The sequence below is a fragment of the Mytilus californianus genome, unplaced genomic scaffold (assembly GCF_021869535.1).
Source record: "Mytilus californianus isolate M0D057914Y unplaced genomic scaffold, xbMytCali1.0.p SCAF_20, whole genome shotgun sequence".
Classification (NCBI taxonomy): Eukaryota; Metazoa; Mollusca; class Bivalvia; order Mytilida; family Mytilidae; genus Mytilus; species Mytilus californianus.
This window is the reverse complement of record NW_026262669.1, coordinates 11888565-11913719: the sequence shown is the minus strand read 5'-3', so window position 1 is coordinate 11913719 and position 25155 is coordinate 11888565. Positions and strand designations below refer to the sequence as shown.

At 31.7% G+C, this 25155-nt stretch overlaps 2 protein-coding genes across 2 annotated transcripts in view; both read right to left on the bottom strand.

The window, feature by feature from the left end:
- The window catches only part of LOC127731836 (uncharacterized), a gene marked incomplete at its 3' end in the record, with an annotated part of 32123 nt that extends 16360 nt beyond the window's left edge, over window positions 1-15763 (bottom strand). The window contains exon 1 of the mRNA XM_052240677.1: window positions 15666-15763. The remainder of the gene's footprint in view (window positions 1-15665) is intronic.
- LOC127731792 (uncharacterized) overlaps window positions 1-25155 on the bottom strand; it is a 117540-nt gene that overhangs the window by 13039 nt on the left and 79346 nt on the right. The window lies entirely within an intron of this gene.

Genomic DNA, 25155 nt, shown 5'->3' with positions numbered 1-25155 from the left:
TCCTTAACCTTTACCCTAACATTAACCCTAACCTTAAATAATAGCCAACATATGCTTAAATACACATTAAAGTGACACGAAAAAATAACCTTAACCTTAACCTTATCCTTCAATAATAGCCAACATACGCTGAAATAAAGCTTAAGGTAAAACGAAAAATAAAACTTAGTCTTAACCTTAACCCGTAAATTGACCGTTACTTAAAATAATAGCCAATATATCCTGCAATGGAATATAAGGTTAAACTAAAAATTAGACTTAACCTTAACATCAACTATAAACCTAATATTTAACTCCTACATGTACATATCTCGATAACGATCAGTCATACCTTCATCTTAGACAACCTTGAGTATTCCCCACTGTTATGATATAGTCAACGTATCTTTAAATTATGCTTAAGGATAAACGAAAAATTAACTTTAACCTTAATCTTTACCTTAACCTTAAGATCAACCTTAATTTTAACCTTAACCTAACAAAATAGCCAACATATGCTTGAATAAAGCTTAAGGTTACCAGAAAAAATAACCTTAACCTTAACCTCAACTTTAAATGATAGCCATCATATGCTTGAATATAACTTAAGGTTAAACGAAAAATAAACCTTAACCTTAACCTTAACTTAACTTTAACAGTACCCTTAACCCAAACATTAACCGTAATTTTAAGAAATAGCCAACATATCCTACAATACAAAATATGGTTAAACTTTAGACTTAAAATTGACCTCAACTTTAAACCTAACATCTAACTTCTACATGTACCTATCTCAATAACGATCAGTCATACCGTCACTTTAGACAACCTTGAGCATTCCCCAAGGTTACCACTATTATGATAGAGTCAACGTATCTTAAAATAATGCTTAAGGTGAAACGAAAAATTTACATTAACCTAAACCCTAACCGTAACTTAAAATAATAGCCAACATATGCCTAAATAAATCTTAAGGTTACATTAAAAAAATAATCTCAACCTTAACCTTAACCCTAACCTTAAATAATAGCCAGCATATGCTTGAATAAAGCTTCAGGTTAAACGCGAATTTAACCTTAACCTTAACCATAACACTAACCTTAACCGTCACTTTAACTTTAAATAAAAGCCAACACATCCTTTAATAAACCTTTAGTTAAACTAAAAATTTGAATAAAAATTGACGTGAACTATCAACTCCTCAATGTACCTATCTAGATAATGATCAGACATACCGTCACCTTAGACAACCTTGAGTATTCCCTCACGGCTAGATCTGTTATGATATAGCCAACGTATATTTAAATAATGCTTATGGTTAAACAAAAACTGAACCTAAACCCTAACCTTAACCTTAACCTTAACCTTAAGAAAAAGAAAACATATGCTTAAATAAACATTAAGGTTACACTAAAAATAATCTTAACCTTAACGTTGACCTTAAATAATAGCAAACATATGCTTCAATAAAGCTTCAGGTTAAACGTAAAATTAATCTTAACTTTAACCTTAACCTTCACTTTAACCTTAAACCAAACCTTAACCCTAACCTTACATGATAGCCGACATATCCCTCAATAGAACACAAGGTTAAACTAAAATTTAGAGTTAAAATTGACCTCAACTATTAACCTAACATCTAACTACTACATTGAACTTTCTCGATAACGATCCGCCATACCGTCACTTTAAACAACCTTGAGCATTCCCCAAGGTTACCACTATTATGATAGAGTCAACGTATCTTAAAATAATGCTTAAGGTGAAACGAAAAATTAACATTAACCTAAACCTTAACCGTAACTTAAAATAATAGCCAACATATGCCTAAATAAATCTTAAGGTTACATTAAAAAAATAATCTCAACCTTAACCTTAACCCTAACCTTAAATAATAGCCAGCATATGCTTGAATAAAGCTTCAGGTTAAACGCGAATTTAACCTTAACCTTAACCATAACACTAACCTTAACCGTCACTTTAACTTTAAATAAAAGCCAACACATCCTTTAATAAACCTTTAGTTAAACTAAAAATTTGAATAAAAATTGACGTTAACTATCAACTCCTCAATGTACCTATCTAGATAATGATCAGACATACCGTCACCTTAGACAACCTTGAGTATTCCCTCACGGCTAGATCTGTTATGATATAGCCAACGTATATTTAAATAATGCTTATGGTTAAACAAAAACTGAACCTAAACCTTAACCTTAACCTTAACCTTAACCTTAAGAAAAAGAAAACATATGCTTAAATAAACATTAAGGTTACACTAAAAATAATCTTAACCTTAACCTTGACCTTAAATAATAGCAAACATATGCTTCAATAAAGCTTCAGGTTAAACGTAAAATTAATCTTAACTTTAACCTTAACCTTCACTTTAACCTTAAACCAAACCTTAACCCTAACCTTACATGATAGCCGACATATCCCTCAATAGAACACAAGGTTAAACTAAAATTTAGAGTTAAAATTGACCTCAACTATTAACCTAACATCTAACTACTACATTGAACTTTCTCGATAACGATCCGACATACGGTCGACCTACCATCAATCTTATTCAAAAAACGTCATCAATCTTATTCAAAAAACCTTTCTTCTTTAAATAAACATGTCAAAAGTCATGTTCTGTATACCTTAACCCACGCAAGGCCTACATTCACTATCGACTGCATGTAGACAAAAGATGATTTGAACTATATGTAAACACAGATTATCAATGTGAATGTAAGTGTGTTTAGTTTACGTGTGAAATACACTTATAAAAGAACAGAGTTTAGGTCAATGTGAGCACATCCTTAGGTTTTAGTTTTCTATGTTGTTTCTTGTGTACTATTATTTGTCTGTTTGACCTTTTCCTTTATAGTCATGACATTGTCAGTTGTTGTTTTCTTCGATCTGTTAATCTAACTGTCTCTCTGGTATATTTCGCCTCTCTTTTAATGTTAATTGTCATTCTTTTTTTAATAATGAAATGTTACTTACCACTGGTCTTTCTTCCACTGTATTTCCTTCCTGTATAAATCCAAGAGAAAGATTTATTCAAAAGAGGGGATAAATGTCACTAAATGTCACAAGGTAGCATTAATTCAATATCATCATGATACTAACTGATACTTTTCGAATAAGAAGTAACGGAAATACGTCCAAACACTCTGAGTTCTCAAACTGGAATGAAAAGGTTAACCTTGAGTTTATAGGATGTACTACAAGGGTATCGTCGTTGATATGAAGTTTTTTTCAAGTTTATATTGGCTGACCCTTATGTCTTCATAAGCATATTTATTTTTTCTTTGCAATTTACAAATAACAAAGAAACTGGGAATCAAGCTAAATGGTTGCTCTTTAGATGGGTGTTATTTATTCTTTACTTTTTACAATAATTTTTGCGCGAAAAAAAAATTGTCTTTCTTTTTTTCAGCTAGATTAATGGAAATGACGTTTAATGTTAATATTATTTTTATCTAAAAAAAAAGTCAAAGTTACTCACCACTTGTCTTTCTTCTTCGGTATGTCCCTTCTGTATAAAAGAGAAATATTAAATCAAAATAGGAATGCAAATTATCCATAGATGTCGCAAGTTAGTACTAAGTCAATGTTATTATGAAGATCACTAAAACCTTTCATGAAAGAAGTAATTGAAAATACGTCCAAGCATTATGAATTCTCAAACTGGAATGACATTTTTAACATTGAGCCTAAAATAGGAACTACTATATTATCGTAGTTGGTATGTTTTTTTGCAATTTTTATCGGCTGACCTTTATTTCTTTTCAGAAGTATACGATTCTGGTTTTTTTTATTCTAAATATAGCAACAATACAGAAACTGGGGATATAAGTTAAATGATTGCTCTTCAACATTGAGTTGATTTATTCTTTACTTTTAACAATATTTTTTACCCAAAACTTAAAAAAAAACATGCTATACAAATTGAGGCAAATCTACAGAAATTAAAATAAGTTTTTTTTTTTAACTGACGTTTACTATTATTTCCTGTTTCTTTTGATAATAGCAAGTTACTAACAGCAACAACAAAAGACTGGCGATGTAGACTAAATGGTGGCTCTTCAATTAAGGTTTAATTTATTCTTTACTTTTAACAATCATGTTTGCACAAAAACGCCAGAAAAGGACAAGTCTTACAATTTTAAGCAAATTTCGGCAATTGACAATGCAAGGGTCTTTTAGAACTGGTGTTTAATGTTGATACCCGTAATTTTTTTATATATATTAAAACGTTATTTACCACTGGTCTTTCTTCTTCTGTATTCCCTTTCTGTATAAATCCAAGAGGAATATATAATCAAAATACGAATAAAAATGTTTACTTAATATGAGGAGTTATAACATTAAAATCACTACTGTCTTCCGAAAAAGAAGGAACAGAAATGCGTCCAAACAATCTGAATTCTCAATCTATAATGAAAAGTTTAACATTTAGCCTACGAGAGGAGCTACAGTTTCGTCATGGTTGGTGTAAGTTTTTTTTTCAATTTTTGATAGGCTGACCTTTTAAGTCTTTACAAATGTTTTACTTTTTTTCTTTGCAATTTGGCAACAACTAAAACAAAGCTGGAGATATAGGCTTAACAATTATTTTTGCACGAAAACACAGAAAAAGACATGGCTTACAACTTTTTGCAAGCTGACGGTTTAGAAAAAAAATGTTTTTGAACTGACGTTTAATTATATTTACATATTGTTTTAATAATAGCATAACATTACTTACCACAGGTCTTATTTCATCTGTTTTTCCTTCCTGTATAAAACCAAGAGGAATATGTATTCCAAAGACGCACCAAATAATTTCACACAAGTTATTATCAAGTCAATGTTTTCATGAAGATCAGTAATACCTTTCGAACGAGAAGTAACAGAAAATACGTCCAAGCACTCTGAATTTCAAAACTAGAATGAACTGCATAACATTGAGCCTATGGGAGGTACTACTAATTTATCGTCGTTGATATGACATGCTAGCCAGTTTTTTATCGGCCTACCTGTTATATCTTCAGAAGTATCTAATGGGAATTTCAGCTAACACATCATTGACATTAAAAGCCATTTATTTAAAGATTTATGGTTATAAACAGTTATTAATTGTGGAGATTGATAAATTCAAACACAATTTATAATTTTTGGAGGTTGTAAAACTTGAACAAAGTAGGAAGTTTCTTCTGATTACATCAGTGTCGATAAAAGTTTAATCCTATAAAGTTTAAGAACTAATGGTCATTTGAATTACAACCAATCAGTTTTACACTTAATTAAATTAGGCTATATATTTCAATCCCGGACAGTTCTAAAACGGTGTTTCTTTCACGATTTTATTATTTTCCGAAAATACTATGGAAAATAAATGAAATGAGCCGTTCCTGAAAATTTTGGTGTAACATTTTTCAATTATTAAAGTTTTGTATCCTTATAATCTTAAAACTCATTTCAAAAAATTATCTTAATTGACACCATTAAAATAACAAATTACAAGTATAATTGCTGCATTTACTTCAATAAAATAAGATATATTTGTAATTTTAAACAATGCGAACAACATTTTTTATATTTTTTTTTTATATTCTTTAACCGTATTTAAAAATAAATAATCATTAACTTCATTAAGTACAACAATACAATGGTGATCAATGATTTTGATTAAAATAAAGAAATAATTGCATTCTTATTTAAAAAAAAACAAAAGTTTATGCATATGTATCCTTCAATTGTTTTCATTTTATTCAAAATTAATTATCAAAAGACATTTATAAAGAATGATTGCAATTGAGCATATTTTATGAAAAAAAAAAAACAATCCTGAAGTACAAATAAAAACTGAAATCTTATGTTGGCTTCTGATTTGTATTAACAATAACTGCATTCTTGTTCCACTGAAACAAAATTTTAAGTATTTAAATTCTGATTATATTTTAATTCTAAAGAAAGACTTATATTGAAGCCTTAAAAAATATTCGTACAAATAAAAAACCTTCATCTTTTATCAAAAGAAGAATAATTTTGCTAAATCTAAACAAAGCAAACAACATTTAAGTATATTTTCTCTGATAATCTTTTAATTTTATGGGAAAAAAACCTAAACAATAAAAAATACAAACATCCAATGGCAGTTAATAATTTCCATTAACATGAAACAAATCATTGTATTCTTGTTCAACAAAAACAACACTTTATGCATATCTATCCTTCAAAAATTAACATTTTATACAAAATAACGTATGAAAAGGCATGTTACACGACTCATTGCAATTGAGGTTGCATTATTTGAATTATAAAAGAAATATTTGCATTTCAGGCAATGCGTACAACAATTTAGTATCATTTCTCTAAGATTCAGCCTATTCAATGGAAAACAACCAATCCTGATGTGCAAAAAGTACTGAAATCTTATGGTATTTTATAATTTTTATTAAAATAAAGCAATAACTGAATTCTTTTTCAACAAAAACCAAACCTTAAGTATTTTAATTCTGATTATATCTAAATTCTTTAAGAGACTTATATAAAGGCTTTTGAAATAACTAATTCCAAATAATAAAGCATAATTTTTTTTTCAAAATTTACACAATGCAAACAACATTTTAGTATATTTTCTCTGATATTCTTTTAATTTTATGAAAAAACAACCAATCCTAAACAAAATAAAGTGCAAAAATCCAATAGTGGTCAATAGTTTTTCATGAAAATAAAGAAGTGATTGCATTCTTGTTCAACAAAAACAAAAGTTTAAGCATAACTATCCTTCCAAAATTAACATTTTATACAAAAAATAATAAAAGGTATATTAAAGGCTGATTGCAATTAAAATTGCATTATTTTTAAAATTAGAAGAAATATTTGCATTTTAGGCAACGCATAAAAAAATTTAGTATCTTTTCCCTTAAATTCAGCCTATTTTATGAAAAACAACCAATCCTGATGTGCAAAAAGTATTTAAATCTTATGGCAGTTTATAATGTGTATTAAAATAAAGCAATAACTGCATTGTTTTTCAGCAAAAACCAAACTTTGAGTATTTTAATTCTGATGAGATCTAAATTCTTAAAGAAGACTTATATGAAGGCTTTTAGAATAACTAATTCCAAATAAAATAGCATCATTTTTTATCAAAAGAAGACTAATTTTAGTAAATTTGAACAATGCAAACAACATTTAAGTATATTTTCTCTGATATTCTTTTAATTTTATGAAAAATCAACCAATCCTTAACAATATAAAGTACAAAAATCCAATGGTGGTCAATAGTTTCCATGAAAATGAAAAAATGATTGCATTCTTGTTCAACAAAAACAAAAGTTTAAGCATATCTATCCTTCAAAAATTCACATTTTATTCAAAATAACTTATCAAAAGGCATATTTAAAGGCTGATTGCAATTAAAGTTGCATTATTTGAAAAATGAGAAGAAATATTTGCATTTTAGGCAACACGTACAAAAATTTAGTGTCTTTTCCCTTAAATTCAGCCTATTCAATGGAAAACAACCAATCCTGATGTGCAAAAAGTACTGAAATCTTATGGTATTTTATAATTTTTATTAAAATAAAGCAATAACTGAATTCTTTTTCAACAAAAACCAAACCTTAAGTATTTTAATTCTGATTATATCTAAATTCTTTAAGAGACTTATATAAAGGCTTTTGAAATAACTAATTCCAAATAATAAAGCATAATTTTTTTTTCAAAATTTACACAATGCAAACAACATTTTAGTATATTTTCTCTGATATTCTTTTAATTTTATGAAAAAACAACCAATCCTAAACAAAATAAAGTGCAAAAATCCAATAGTGGTCAATAGTTTTTCATGAAAATAAAGAAGTGATTGCATTCTTGTTCAACAAAAACAAAAGTTTAAGCATAACTATCCTTCCAAAATTAACATTTTATACAAAAAATAATAAAAGGTATATTAAAGGCTGATTGCAATTAAAATTGCATTATTTTTAAAATTAGAAGAAATATTTGCATTTTAGGCAACGCATAAAAAAATTTAGTATCTTTTCCCTTAAATTCAGCCTATTTAATGAAAAACAACCAATCCTGATGTGCAAAAAGTATTTAAATCTTATGGCAGTTTATAATGTGTATTAAAATAAAGCAATAACTGCATTGTTTTTCAGCAAAAACCAAACTTTGAGTATTTTAATTCTGATGAGATCTAAATTCTTAAAGAAGACTTATATGAAGGCTTTTAGAATAACTAATTCCAAATAAAATAGCATCATTTTTTATCAAAAGAAGACTAATTTTAGTAAATTTGAACAATGCAAACAACATTTAAGTATATTTTCTCTGATATTCTTTTAATTTTATGAAAAATCAACCAATCCTTAACAATATAAAGTACAAAAATCCAATGGTGGTCAATAGTTTCCATGAAAATGAAAAAATGATTGCATTCTTGTTCAACAAAAACAAAAGTTTAAGCATATCTATCCTTCAAAAATTAACATTTTATTCAAAATAACTTATCAAAAGGCATATTTAAAGGCTGATTGCAATTAAAGTTGCATTATTTGAAAAATGAGAAGAAATATTTGCATTTTAGGCAACACGTACAAAAATTTAGTGTCTTTTCCCTTAAATTCAGCCTATTTAATGAAAAACAACCAATCCTGATGTTCAAAAAGTACTGAAATCTTATGGCAGTTTATAATGTGTATTAAAATAAAGCAATAACTGCATTCTTTTTCAACAAAAACCAAACTTTGAGTATTTTAATTCTGATGAGATCTAAGTTCTTACATAAGACTTATATGAAGGCTTTTGAAATAACTAATTCCAAATAAAATAGCATAATTTTTTATCAAAAGAAGAATAGTTTTGGTAAATTTGAACAATGCAAGCAATATTTTAGTATATTTTCTCTGATATTCTTTAAATTTTATGAAAAATTAACCAACCCTAAACAATATATAGTACAAAAATCCAATGGTGGTCAATAGTTTCCATGAAAATGAAGAAATGATTGCATTCTTGTTCAACAAAAACAAAAATTTAAGCATATCTATCCTTCAAAAAATAACATTTTATTCAAAATAACTATAACTTATCAACAGGCATATTTTAATTCTGATTGCAATTAAAGTTGCATTATTTGAAAAATGAGAAGAAATATTTGCATTTTAGGCAACGCATACACAAATTTAGTGTCTTTTCCCTTAAATTCAGCCTATTTAATGAAAAACAACCAATCCTGATGTTCAAAAAGTACTGAAATCTTATGGCAGTTTATAATAAGTATTTAAATAAAGCAATAACTGCATTCTTTTTCAACAAAAACCAAACTTTGAGTATTTTAATTCTGATGAGATCTAAGTTCTTAAAGAAGACTTATATGAAGGCTTTTAAAATAACTAATTCCAAATAAAATAGCATCATTTTTTATCAAAAGAAGAATAGTTTTGGTAAATTTGAACAATGCAAGCAATATTTTAGTATATTTTCTCTGATATTCTTTAAATTTTATGAAAAATTAACCAACCCTAAACAATATATAGTACAAAAATCCAATGGTGGTCAATAGTTTCCATGAAAATGAAGAAATGATTGCATTCTTGTTCAACAAAAACAAAAATTTAAGCATATCTATCCTTCAAAAAATAACATTTTATTCAAAATAACTATAACTTATCAACAGGCATATTTAAAGGCTGATTGCAATTAAAGTTGCATTATTTGAAAAATGAGAAGAAATATTTGCATTTTAGGCAACGCATACACAAATTTAGTGTCTTTTCCCTTAAATTCAGCCTATTTAATGAAAAACAACCAATCCTGATGTTCAAAAAGTACTGAAATCTTATGGCAGTTTATAATAAGTATTTAAATAAAGCAATAACTGCATTCTTTTTCAACAAAAACCAAACTTTGAGTATTTTAATTCTGATGAGATCTAAGTTCTTAAAGAAGACTTATATGAAGGCTTTTAAAATAACTAATTCCAAATAAAATAGCATCATTTTTTATCAAAAGAAGAATAATTTTGGTAAATTTGAACAATGCAAACAACATTTAAGTATATTTTCTCTGATATTCTTTTAATTTTATGAAAAATCAACCATACTTTAACAATATAAAGTACAAAAATCCAATGGTGGTCAATAGTTTCCATGAAAATGAAGAAATGATTGCATTCTTGTTCAACAAAAACAAAAGTTTAAGCATATCTATCCTTCAAAAATTAACATTTTATTCAAAATAACTTATCAGAAGGCATATTTAAAGGCTGATTGCAATTAAAGTTGCATTATTTGAAAAATGAGAAGAAATATTTGCATTTTAGGCAACGCGTATACAAATTTAGTGTCTTTTCCCTTAAATTCAGCCTATTTAATGAAAAACAACCAATCCTGATGTTCAAAAAGTACTGAAATCTTATGGCAGTTTATAATGTGTATTACAATAAAGCAATAACTGCATTCTTTTTCAACAAAAACCAAACTTTGAGTATTTTAATTCTGATGAGATCTAAGTTCTCACATAAGACTTATATGAAGGCTTTTGAAATAACTAATTCCAAATAAAATAGCATATTTTTTTATCAAAAGAAGAATAGTTTTGGTAAATTTGAACAATGCAAGCAATATTTTAGTATATTTTCTCTGATATTCTTTAAATTTTATGAAAAATCAACCAATCCTAAACAATATATAGTACGAAAATCCAATGGTGGTCAAAAGTTTCCATGAAAATGAAAAAAATGATTGCATTCTTGTTCAACAAAAACAAAAATTTAAGCATATCTATCCTTCAAAAAATAACATTTTATTCAAAATAACTTATCAACAGGCATATTTAAAGGCTGATTGCAATTAAAGTTGCATTATTTGAAAAATGAGAAGAAATATTTGCATTTAAGGCAACACGTACAAAAATTTAGTATCTTTTCCCTTAAATTCAGCCTATTTAATGAAAAACAACCAATCCTGATGTTCAAAAAGTACTGAAATTTTATGGCAGTTTATAATAAGTATTTAAATAAAGCAATAACTGCATTCTTTTTCAACAAAAACCAAACTTTGAGTATTTTAATTCTGATGAGATCTAAATTCGTAAATAAGACTTATATAAATGCTTTTGAAATAACTAATTCCAAATAAAATGGCATCATTTTTTATCAAAAGAAGAATACTTTGGTTAATTTGAACAATGCAAACACCATTTTAGTATATTTTCTTTGATAATCTTTTAATTTTATGAAAAAAACAACCAATCCAAAACTGTTAAAAGTACAAAAATCCAATGGCAGTCAATAATTTCCATTGAAAAGGCAGAAATGATTGCATTCTTGATCCAATAAAACAAAAGTTTGACATATGTATCCTTCAAAAAATCAAATCTTATACAGAATTACTTATCAAAAGACATTTTAAAGACTATTTGCAATTGATGTTGAATCATTATAAATATGAGATGAAATATTTGCATTAAATTGTGTATCATTTCCCTAATATTCAGTCTATTTTTTTCTGAAGAACAACCAATCCTGATGTAGAAAAAGTATTGAAATCTTTTGACAGTTTATAATTTGTATTAAAATAAAGCAATAACTGCATTCTTATTCTACAAAAACAAAATTTTTATTTTTTTTTATTTCTGATTAGCTTTTAATTCAAAGAAAACACTTATCTCGAGAACATTACAATACATAATTATAAATAAGATTACATTACTTTTTATCAAATGAAGAAATTAAAGTAATTCAAAACAATAGTTAAAACAACACTTTTAATCAAGACAAACAAAGCTCTGAGCTTCTTTAATGTTATACTATTTTTACTTTTATCATCTAGTGACATGAATTGCTAGATATAGTACATATTTTAAATGATTACATTTTATCGCTTATGAGTGGTACATAAGCATATCGTTAGTCTGCACTTATTTAATTTTTTAGCTAAAATTTAAATTAAAGAATATGAAGATATACACATGATGTGTGAAAAGTAATTCATATTTATTTTTTTTTTTTGTTATTGCAATTAAGTTTATTACAACTAAACGAGTAAAGGTGTCTTCGTGGAGGTCAGTGTTCATCGAATGTAAACACTGTGGAGTTCGGTTTACATAAGAATTTTAAACATATACGTATCCGTCAGATCCGTGCATAAGATAAATCTACTGATCGATCGCTGACCGTTGTAACGGTAACTCTCACATAGCTTATTTGGCTTATCTGACGAATTCTATAGGTCACCGAGCAACGACTACTCATGGATCAGTCAAACATTCACGACAAACAGTAACATCCAAGGTTGCAAGTAATGTACAACAGACCATTTTTTTACAAAAAAAATAAGTTATTATTTGTCACGGTTATTAAATTTCGACATATGAAGGGAATTTCGGTTATTTCTAAAGATTAATTGTCAAATTGTATACAACAGACCGATATGAGACAAAATAAGAAGTAAGGGTGAGAGCAAGTTAGGGAAATTGTGTCACTCCTAACTTATCATTCATGTAAAGAGAGAAAAAAGTTTCTAGTGCGGTGTTGTAGTCCACTTGTATTTTTGTTCATCTGATGATTTATGCCTATTTTAACTGATTTGTATAGGTTTTTCATATGTTGTACTTTAAAACCACTGTCCCAGGTTCGGGGGAGGAATGGGATCCTGCTAACATGTTTAACCCCACCCCATTATGTATGTAAGTGCCTGTCCTAAGTCAAGAGCCTGTAATTCAGTGGTTGTCGTTTGTTGCTGTGTTACATATTTGATTTTCGTATACTTTTTGTACATATATAAGACCGTTAGTTTTCACGTTTGAATTGTTTTACATTGTCATTTCGGGGTCTTGTATAGCGTACTACGCGGTATCGGTTTTGCTCATTGTCGAAAGCCGTACGGTGACCTATAGTTGTTAATTACTGTTTCATTTTGGTCTGCAGTGGAGAGTTGTCTCATTAATAATCATACCACATCTTCTTTTTTTATTTACGAGAAGTGTTTTTATAAATATGAGTGTGATAATTGACCACGCTATGATATTGATATGTAAATGTATACTGAAGTATTGGTTTCAGAAATGATAAAAGTTTAACATTAACTATGATATAATGTTTTCGTAAATTAAACTTCAAGGATTAACCTTTAGTTTTCATAAGATTTACTATGTGTGCTTAATCAAATCAATGGACAAAGGCGTCGTTTTAAACAATTCTTAGAATGATTCTGATATAAAGGAGTAAATGCTTACCTTTCATGAAAATTTCTCCACAATGGTATTATAATTCAATCACAAGAAAAACACTTATCCGACGATCAACTAACCTTTAACAGAAGCGTTCTGTTAACTGCACATGCGCATACATAATTTGAATGTCAACAGCAACCTTTACCTAACATTCATTATAACCTTAACTTTTGGATTTTATCTTAACCTTTTAATAAAACCATCACCTTAACCTTAAATTTTAACCTTTAAACTTGAACAAGACTCGCTATCTGTATGCATTCACAAATTGTGTCATTAACAAATCCTGAAGTACATAATACTTACCTTTAACCGCCAAGGAAACTGGTCATATTCTCCTTGAAAATATGTGAATGTTACTTCTTCACCTTCGCTGATTGTTCTTGTAGCAAAGAAACAAAGATGGGGAAGACCACCGACAATTATTCTCTTAACAATAGAGTTACTATCATTCTCGTCATCGTTTACGAGCCTTCCCAAGGATTTGTCGTCATTAGATGCATCGATCCTAGATGGAAAGAACAACTTACTGTTAAACTGTAGCTTACTGATGGGAAGGTATCAAATTATTTAAGGTAAGGATTCTAGTGAATGGTAAAAGCTATAGGATTTAAGGTTATGGTCTAATGATAAGGTTAAAGATTAATGTTACAAGTAACTGGAAAGGTTAAAGATTAAGGTTAAAATTAACTGTTAAGGTTACAGATTAAGGTTAGAAGTAAATGTGAGGGTTAACGTCAATAGTAAATGTTAAGATTAAAGGTAAAAGTTCAGTTTGAAGTTTGCTGTAAGTTAAAGGTAAACAAAAAAGTTATTGATCAGTGATAATTAACAGTCGGTGAAAGGTTTGAGGTAATTTTCGATATATTAATATACATCAATGTGGGAATCAGGCCAGAACTGGTTTTATTTCTGGTATCCTTGATTTTGATAAATGATGAGTTATAAATCAACTTAAAGAAATATATCTAAATAGCGTGATATTAATATAAAAGATCTGGAGCAATTTTACTAAAAAGGATCATTTATAAAGTCGACTCTATACGGAAAAAGAAATTGTGTGATAGAAAGGGGCAGATAATTGCAATTGAAATATCGAAGATTTTTGCAATTGCATGATTACCAAAATTCAAAAAAATGAATAATCAATAAAAAAAAACAACGTATTGAATTCCTTAAGGTGGTATGGGAGTCTAAAATGAAAGGATAAAATTCGCTCACTTTGCCAAAACCTATTGTATATTAATATCTGTTCCAAACTATACTAAAAACGATAGGTCACCGTGCAATTTATCAAGCTACAGGTTGTGGCACATTGTGTATGGCGTATACGGGTAATAACATCAGTATGCAATTAGAAGCTACACTACTTGATAGAATTGTAAAATAAAACACAAAAAGATAGCATCAAGACAATGATTTGAGAATATCAAAAGAAGGGATAAAGTCACCGTACGTTTTTTTTCGGCTAAAATACGAAATAGGAAAATTCCATGTAGATTCCTTCAGAAAAGTGCACTTTTTCCAGAGTTACCTTCCATTCAAATGGCATTTGTTAAACCAAAATTAATCTACACTTGCAAAAGTGTTAATACTTATAATCATTATCTTATAAACGGTTTTATTTTCAAATAACAGTTCACATTTAGTTATCCGCATTTTTGCATCAAATTTTGTTAACTTAATTAATAGAAACTAGACATTAGGTTCACTGATTTTTTACAATCCAAGATGGCGAAATACGCCCATACCACCTGTATGTCATTTACGTGTTCTAACCGCTACTATATGGTTTTGAAGAACATTTTTCATCTAGCATAAAAAGTTTTAAACTTACCAACATTTTCTTGAATTCCAAATAAACTCGAATGCGTACTCGTTGAAGCCTGGATCAACTGTTGTTAAATTTCCGCGATATTCGAACATAAACTCGCCTTTTTCAAACTGTTTTGTCGTAAACACACCTCTTCCTTTTATAAAGTTAAACGACAAATATACACATCAAACAGCTCAAAACATTTTAAACTACATAACGATGATTGATTGATTAAGTAAAATATAATATTAATAAATATGTTGTTAGTAAACTATATTTTTTTCGAAAAAGAAACCATTTTAGAAAATATTTTCATCACAAATACTTAAATACTAATACTAGTGAACATGTATAATTTGAAATTTATTGTTTTCAAAATTTTTAACAAAGTATGAAGAAAAAAATATTCACCGCATGTTTATGAATTTAATGCATATTAAAATAAAAAAATAACCTTTTTTTAAAGACCAAATTGAGAAAACAAAACTTGAAATACAATGCATGCTTGTAAAAGGTACCGCAAATAAAGATAGATTGAAGATACAAAAATCATTCGTAAGTAAACTTTTCTAAAACACCTATCCAGGTATTACAATGAAACAACATATTAACACACTGAAAAAACAGAATAACTTGTACTTACCTTTTATGTCGTCAATCTTTCTTACCAAAAACCCTTCTCGATCTGATTTACTATTTATGTAATCTTCAATTTTTAATATTCTTCTATTTGATCTTCGCAAATCTACAAATTTCAGAATTATTCCAATAATGCACTCATTCAAGTTGTTTAAATAAGACATTTTAGATAGTCGTCACGGTGCTTGGACTCTTAACATATATTATTATATTATTACGCCTGTTATTTAAGTTTGATACATTCATTGCCAAGGTGTATACATCGTGTACATAATACTTGTATCTTAATTTCAAAAATTGACACTCTGAGTTTCACATTTCTGATAAAAGAAGGACGAAAGATACCAAAGGGTATCAACTAAAAACAAACTGACAACGCCATGTCTAAAATAAATAGACGAATACACAAAAATATAGTACAGAATTAAGCGTTGATAAGCGTTGTACAGAATTCTTTAAAAAGAATGATAACTACATTCAATTCAGGTAATGTAGAACACCACAGAGACCAGACAATCTATCTATGCTCAAGCGAAAAGTCGGCTAATTCGGAGTTAGTTAAATAATAATATCTTTCGTTGGCACAGATAACGTGCCCTATTTATCCGGAATGTCGACTGAAAAGTGTTTAAAACAAAACATTTTCATACAAAATTTGGTCTCAATTTGTGAATAAAAATACCAAATGCCTGCGTCTACTAATTTGATATCCATTAGTAAGACATACGAATGTTACTTACCTGGTTTAACTAATTTATAATCCATAACACAAAATATATAGAAGTGTTCTTTCTACTAATAACTTCCTAAAATTCGACAGTTTGCACACGCACCCTTACCAGGTGTACATGCGCAAAGATGAAAGTTTGATTTCAAGCTTAATCTTGTCTTAAACTTAACTGTAACCATAATGTTTACCTTTGACCTTATTCACAACCCTAACCCTTTACCGTACAAAAATTGTCCTTCAATCAACCTTAAAATTAAACTACTATGATATACCCTAAAATTGACATTAACCTTAACCTTTTCCTTACCTTTAACCTTAACCTTAACCTAAACATAAACCTTCACTTTCTCTAACCTTGAATTAACATTAATAGATATAAGAAGATGTGGTATGTGGTTAACATTAAGGCTACCTCAACTATGAACATTAAGGTTAAAACATACCTTCACTTTAACCTTTACCTTAAGCTTAACATTACCATTATTGTTAAAAAAGAGAGACGAACGATATCAGAGGGACAGCCAAACTAATAGATCGAAATTGAATTGAAAACGATATGGCAAAATAAGAAAAACACCAACAGACCAATAATAGTTCACATAAGGGTACTTCCACCTTTAATCTGAATTTATAACTATTAATGAATCCTCAATAAATCATGAGGTTAAAACATACCTTAACCTTTACTTAAACAATAAACTTAACTGAAACTTTGACATTTTGTAACCTTCAATTAACTTAAAGGCTTCCTCAATCTTAAAACTCAATTTCAATCGTTAATCTAAATTTTCAACTACCAATCATCCTTCAGCGGGGTTCGGACAAACCTTCAATTTAACCTTAAACTAAATTTTAACTTCAACTATAATCTTAACTTTTACATTAACCTTAACCTTAACCTTAACCTACACCTTAACCTTATCTATCATTGAATTAACCTCAAGGCTACCGCAACCTTTCATCTGAATTTTCAACTACCAATTAACCATCTATGAACATTTAGGTTAAAAATCACCTTCAATCTTATCTTAACCTTAACCGGAACTTAATTTTTTAACCTTGAATTTACCTGTACCTTAAATATGAATTGTCAACAAACCAACTAACCATCAATCAACGTTAAGGTTAAACAATAACTTAATATCTTAACCTGAACAGTAACCTTATCTTAAAATTACCCCTTGCAAATGAAATTCCAAAGGCCATGACTAGTATTCCCAAAGTACTTGACCAGTGATAAGCCAGAAAAAAACGATAAACCAACTTCAATAGCCAGAAAATCACCCTATGGCAAATTACCCAAAAGAGTTTGATATTCTGTGAGCATCACGCAGGGATGCCAAAAATGTATGCTATTGCTTATTATAAAGCTAAGGTACCCGGTTACCTTCCTACATCCATTATTTGGACGATCGTAAGGCAAAACACTATTTTTTCGACTGCTACCCTTATATCTAGGTGCAAAACGCTAGTATTTTACATATTGACCCAGGACCTTTTAACCCTATAGACTAAGTTTATTTTGTTATAGGTTCAAACAAGGTGTAAATATCATGGCAAAGGTCGTTCTAGCTAGTAAAACCAGTTTTAGAAGTCCTGGTCTCGTGTTAAGACAGAAAATTACGATGAAACAATACCAAAGCCAAGAAAATTATTATATAAGCAACAACCAATAAGGGTTTATATCATTCCTCGAGCACCCCGCGGACATGGCATATCAGTATATCAAATATCTTTACAACGCCAACGGTCCAAATTGCCTGCCTGAATCCTAGTAACCATAAGTTTTACAATCGTAAAGCAAGACATCATTTCATTTCTACACCAAGAACTAAATCGAGTACCCAGCCGCAAACAATGACAATACCGACCCCGAATTTTTTCACTATATATACCACGTCGGCCATTTTATATGGGTATATAATAGCTCATACGAACGCTGATAAGGTTCATGTTGCCTACATACTTCCTTAGTTGTCAATACTTGTACGAGCATAAGACAAAAAAGCTATTAATTCGACCCATGTTTGGATGTCTGCTATCCAACCGCAAATATTGTCATAACCGATGCCGGATCTATACCATACAGATCAAGCCGAGCCTATTTTAAATAAAACAAGGTGCAAATACAATCCCTCAGACCTTGGCTAACTATATAAAGTTTTTTTTACAAAAGATTCAACTACCATCACAAGGCAGGAAAACACGATGAAGTAACCCCAAAGTCCAGAAAATCATCCTGTAAGCATATACAGGGAATAATACACCCATTTCACCCCTTAGGCATGTAATATAAGTATATCAGAGTTCATTACAAGCCCAAGTTTCCCGGCTACCTGTCTTTGTCATTAGTTATTGTTAGTTGTACAATGGTATGACAAAAAAACAAATCTATATTTCACCCCTTCCCCTTAATCGGGCAGCCAACCGCTAGTATTTACCATACTGACCTTGGATATTTTCACTACAGACTTAACGGAGTGTGTTATAGTTCTAAAAGATGTGTCACTATCATTGCACCGGTGTCGGCTGAATACTGATAGTATAGTCTGAAGCATCCCGGCCTTTTCCTAAGAAAGGAAATACAAATATCATATCCAAAAGGCAAGACAATCACTTTGTGGCCAGTTACCCATTACAGGTATAATATTTACCAATCACCACTTAGGCAAACCAATGAGGCATTTCATAGATAAGGAAATCTGATAATTGGATGTGTCGTCTGTTTACGTTAATATATCGATGATAAGGAAACAAACTACTTAATTCGACCACTACTCCACTATCGGATCACCAACCGCTTATATTGACCATATCAGCATGAATCTTTTCATCGTAAAAACCTAGCAGGACATGCTATAGGGGTATATTATGGCTCATACAACGCTTAGGGTCCCTGCTACATGCCTGTTACCTTAGTTATCGTTTGTTGTACAATGACAAGGCAAACTTTTTTTTTTATTCTTACCCTACCAGTCTATCTAAAGAAGAATAAAATGAAAATGAGTTGGTTTCTTGTTTCTGTTGCAAAACATAGCTAAACAAATACACGTTTGCGAAGACGTGTTACTTTAGTAAATATACCTTAAAGATGAGCACTAGTTGCAATGTTAACAACACGTGTTTTTTTTGGGGTCTAAATGTGTAGGAAAATATTTTTTGGACGAACGAAATCAACTTTTTTCGAGGAGTGAAACTCAATAACCGGATGTCAATATCCCTGCAAATATTGGTGATATGATCTTCTATGACCTTTCCTGCTTTACAAATTTTCACATTGCAGCCATCGCAACGTTAACACCGATATTCAGTCCGCAACCCCGTGTGTGGTATGAAGGATTAGAGATCACTATTTTGAAAGGGATGATGGGCTCATAATTACGCATAATATAACTACTAGCATTCTATACAATAAAAACATTAGGCGATGATCATAAGTAGGATCGAGATGACAATATCCAATCTTTCCTTTTGATGGCATCATAGGATCACACTAGATTTTGCGTCTCACAGGGTTTTCACGAATTCCTGACTGTGTGCATGTATGTATATATGTTTGTATGTTTGTATGTTTGTTTGTTTGTATGTTTTTATGTTTATGTGTTTACATTTATTTGTATGTGTGCATTTTATATGCATGTATGTATGTTTATCATATACTTATAAAAAATAATGGTATAAGTGTTCCCCATGATAACACTAATTTGTTCATATATTTATTCATCAAATTTGAAGAATTGCCTTACCCGTGTGATATGACTTTTGTTATCAACTGCCTACTGCTTATATAAACTGCTTCCGTTTTAAATCAGCTGCTTCCGCTTATAATCGCATGCGTTGCTGTAACGTATCGCATGACAATTTGACGTCATTCGGCAAATTCCGGTAAATATACCTCCATGGTACATTTTTGTGTGTAAAACATAACAAAGTTGAACAAAAAGAAAATATTAGGTATCAGGAAAGTATATTATTAAAAAATGCAAACGTATATTACAACAAAAGCATTTTAAGAATAGTCTTTGTCTGTATGTCTCTTGTTGACGTATATGATAAAAAGAACAACATGTCATTTTTCATATCAGACTCCCTATCAGTCCATCCGGGTCTCAGGCTGATATCATGACCTAAGGCTGATAAGAGGTCTGATATGAAAAATGCCGAGTTATAATCAATATCTATATGCATATATGTTAGTATGTGTGCAGTTCCAAAAACTATTTTACGTCGTTCAATGTCATGCAGCTAACAAATCTGGTTTCACTCTGGTTTTCACAAACACATGAACACATCAATAAAAAAAGTAAAAATTTCGATCCAATGTTCATACCTGACTCAGATCGTTTAAAGCATATATACACTTCATATTAACCAAATGATATGAATGCGCATAAGCAGTAACTCTGTGTAACTCCATCACTACACAATGTCCTCCAGACCTAAAGAATATACAGTATGAAAAGATATCATTAACGCTTTCAAAATGGTGGCTCTGTACATCCCACTTCTTAATTACTGCATCTTTGTATGCACCGCTTGCCTTGAACGTACCACCACCCCACCATATGTCCTCCAGACCTCATAAATGTATAGTGCACATACATCTTATAAACCATTTTAGAATGTAGCTCTGCTTTTTGTTTACATATATTTATACCATATATTATGCAAATAACATGAATGCGCATTATCATCTCCTCTGTATATGCGTTGGTCGCTCTGCGCATGTATGTATGTATGTATGTATGTATGCATGTATGTTTGTATGTATGTATGTATGTATGTATGTATGTATGTATGTATGTATGTATGTATATATGTATGTACGTATGTATGTATGTAATTTCTGATATTATCGTTACGTCCTATGACGTCATGCAGCTTACAAATCATGTCGCCATTATTCCATCAAAATTCAGGCACATGCGCAAATACAACAAAGTCACTGGAATTTTATTTTCTAAATTCGTTTCATATCAGCAAAGTCTGTACTAAAAACAAATTATCTCCCTTAGTGCAACTCAGTTGCAGTCTAGTAAAAACCCCCTAACCCTAACCCTAACCCTAAACCCTAACCCTAACCCTAACCCTAACCCTAACCCTAACCCTAACCCTAACCCTAACCCTAACCCTAACCCTAACCCTAAACCCTAACCCTAACCCTAACCCTAACCCTAACCCTAACCCTAACCCTAACCCTAACCCTAACCCTAACCCTAACCCTAACCCTAACCCTAACCCTAACCCTAACCCTAACCCTAACCCTAACCCTAACCCTAACCCTAACCCTAACCCTAACCCTAACCCTAACCCTAACCCTAACCCTAACCCTAACCCTAACCCTAACCCTAACCCTAAACGCATGCGCAGTCACAAAAAAGGTCAGACATGCGCAGAAGTAAAAAAGGTCACCTCACTAACCCTCGCCAAAGTCCACTACCATCCTTCAAGTCCACTACCCTGACCCTTACCCTTACACTAACCCTGACCCTAACCCTAACCCTGACCCTAACCCAAACCCTGACCCTAACCCAAACCCAAACCCTGACCCTAACCCTGACCCAAACCCTGACCCTAACCCTGACCCTAACCCTGACCCAAACCCTGACCCTAACCCTAACCCAAACACTAACCCAAACCAAAACCCCAAATGTGTTAAAATCGTTGTTTTGAAGGCCTTACTTTATCTTGGAACGGGTAAGTCTAGGGGGTTAACCGATTAGATTTTCGTATTAAGTTTTTTCACGAACTTCTCAAAAATCACAGTTTTGGAGGGGTGGGGGGTCAGGTTGTGGTTTTTGGTACTTTTCAAAGTCGATCTTTTCAAAGTCTCAACATGATCCTATGCTTCGATTGGCTTGAAATTAATAAATCGACCCCGTTAGGGGCAGTACTTTGCGAGAATTAAGCCTATGATGAAAACCGCAAGTCTTTATCTTTTGTAGTTTCGGAGTTGGGGTTAATGTCGGGATTAGGCTTCACTCTCACACAAACGTTTCTTCAGTGAGGTCGGAAAGTGCGGCCGTACACTTCATTGATACCAATAAGTTTTCATGCTCTAGATCGCCTTTTCATCTTTTCGGAACAGTTAACTTTAAGAAAATATCTCTATTCAAATCCATTCTACACCTGTTTGAAGATTGAAGTCAAAGGCACTTTTCATACTCTGTACTTAGAAATATTTTTGGAAATTTCTCACGCATGCGCAGTCACAAAAAAGGTCAGACATGCGCAGAAGTAAAAAAGGTCACCTCACTAACCCTCGCCAAAGTCCACTACCATCCTTCAAGTCCACTACCCTGACCCTTACCCTTACACTAACCCTGACCCTAACCCTAACCCTGACCCTAACCCAAACCCTGACCCTAACCCAAACCCAAACCCTGACCCTAACCCTGACCCAAACCCTGACCCTAACCCTGACCCTAACCCTGACCCAAACCCTGACCCTAACCCTAACCCAAACACTAACCCAAACCAAAACCCCAAATGTGTTAAAATCGTTGTTTTGAAGGCCTTACTTTATCTTGGAACGGGTAAGTCTAGGGGGTTAACCGATTAGATTTTCGTATTAAGTTTTTTCACGAACTTCTCAAAAATCACAGTTTTGGAGGGGTGGGGGGTCAGGTTGTGGTTTTTGGTACTTTTCAAAGTCGATCTTTTCAAAGTCTCAACATGATCCTATGCTTCGATTGGCTTGAAATTAATAAATCGACCCCGTTAGGGGCAGTACTTTGCGAGAATTAAGCCTATGATGAAAACCGCAAGTCTTTATCTTTTGTAGTTTCGGAGTTGGGGTTAATGTCGGGATTAGGCTTCACTCTCACACAAACGTTTCTTCAGTGAGGTCGGAAAGTGCGGCCGTACACTTCATTGATACCAATAAGTTTTCATGCTCTAGATCGCCTTTTCATCTTTTCGGAACAGTTAACTTTAAGAAAATATCTCTATTCAAATCCATTCTACACCTGTTTGAAGATTGAAGTCAAAGGCACTTTTCATACTCTGTACTTAGAAATATTTTTGGAAATTTCTCACGCATGCGCAGTCACAAAAAAGGTCAGACATGCGCAGAAGTAAAAAAGGTCACCTCACTAACCCTCGCCAAAGTCCACTACCATCCTTCAAGTCCACTACCCTGACCCTTACCCTTACACTAACCCTGACCCTAACCCTAACCCTGACCCTAACCCAAACCCTGACCCTAACCCAAACCCAAACCCTGACCCTAACCCTGACCCAAACCCTGACCCTAACCCTGACCCTAACCCTGACCCAAACCCTGACCCTAACCCTAACCCAAACACTAACCCAAACCAAAACCCCAAATGTGTTAAAATCGTTGTTTTGAAGGCCTTACTTTATCTTGGAACGGGTAAGTCTAGGGGGTTAACCGATTAGATTTTCGTATTAAGTTTTTTCACGAACTTCTCAAAAATCACAGTTTTGGAGGGGTGGGGGGTCAGGTTGTGGTTTTTGGTACTTTTCAAAGTCGATCTTTTCAAAGTCTCAACATGATCCTATGCTTCGATTGGCTTGAAATTAATAAATCGACCCCGTTAGGGGCAGTACTTTGCGAGAATTAAGCCTATGATGAAAACCGCAAGTCTTTATCTTTTGTAGTTTCGGAGTTGGGGTTAATGTCGGGATTAGGCTTCACTCTCACACAAACGTTTCTTCAGTGAGGTCGGAAAGTGCGGCCGTACACTTCATTGATACCAATAAGTTTTCATGCTCTAGATCGCCTTTTCATCTTTTCGGAACAGTTAACTTTAAGAAAATATCTCTATTCAAATCCATTCTACACCTGTTTGAAGATTGAAGTCAAAGGCACTTTTCATACTCTGTACTTAGAAATATTTTTGGAAATTTCTCACGCATGCGCAGTCACAAAAAAGGTCAGACATGCGCAGAAGTAAAAAAGGTCACCTCACTAACCCTCGCCAAAGTCCACTACCATCCTTCAAGTCCACTACCCTGACCCTTACCCTTACACTAACCCTGACCCTAACCCTAACCCTGACCCTAACCCAAACCCTGACCCTAACCCAAACCCAAACCCTGACCCTAACCCTGACCCAAACCCTGACCCTAACCCTGACCCTAACCCTGACCCAAACCCTGACCCTAACCCTAACCCAAACACTAACCCAAACCAAAACCCCAAATGTGTTAAAATCGTTGTTTTGAAGGCCTTACTTTATCTTGGAACGGGTAAGTCTAGGGGGTTAACCGATTAGATTTTCGTATTAAGTTTTTTCACGAACTTCTCAAAAATCACAGTTTTGGAGGGGTGGGGGGTCAGGTTGTGGTTTTTGGTACTTTTCAAAGTCGATCTTTTCAAAGTCTCAACATGATCCTATGCTTCGATTGGCTTGAAATTAATAAATCGACTCCGTTAGGGGCAGTACTTTGCGAGAATTAAGCCTATGATGAAAACCGCAAGTCTTTATCTTTTGTAGTTTCGGAGTTGGGGTTAATGTCGGGATTAGGCTTCACTCTCACACAAACGTTTCTTCAGTGAGGTCGGAAAGTGCGGCCGTACACTTCATTGATACCAATAAGTTTTCATGCTCTAGATCGCCTTTTCATCTTTTCGGAACAGTTAACTTTAAGAAAATATCTCTATTCAAATCCATTCTACACCTGTTTGAAGATTGAAGTCAAAGGCACTTTTCATACTCTGTACTTAGAAATATTTTTGGAAATTTCTCACGCATGCGCAGTCACAAAAAAGGTCAGACATGCGCAGAAGTAAAAAAGG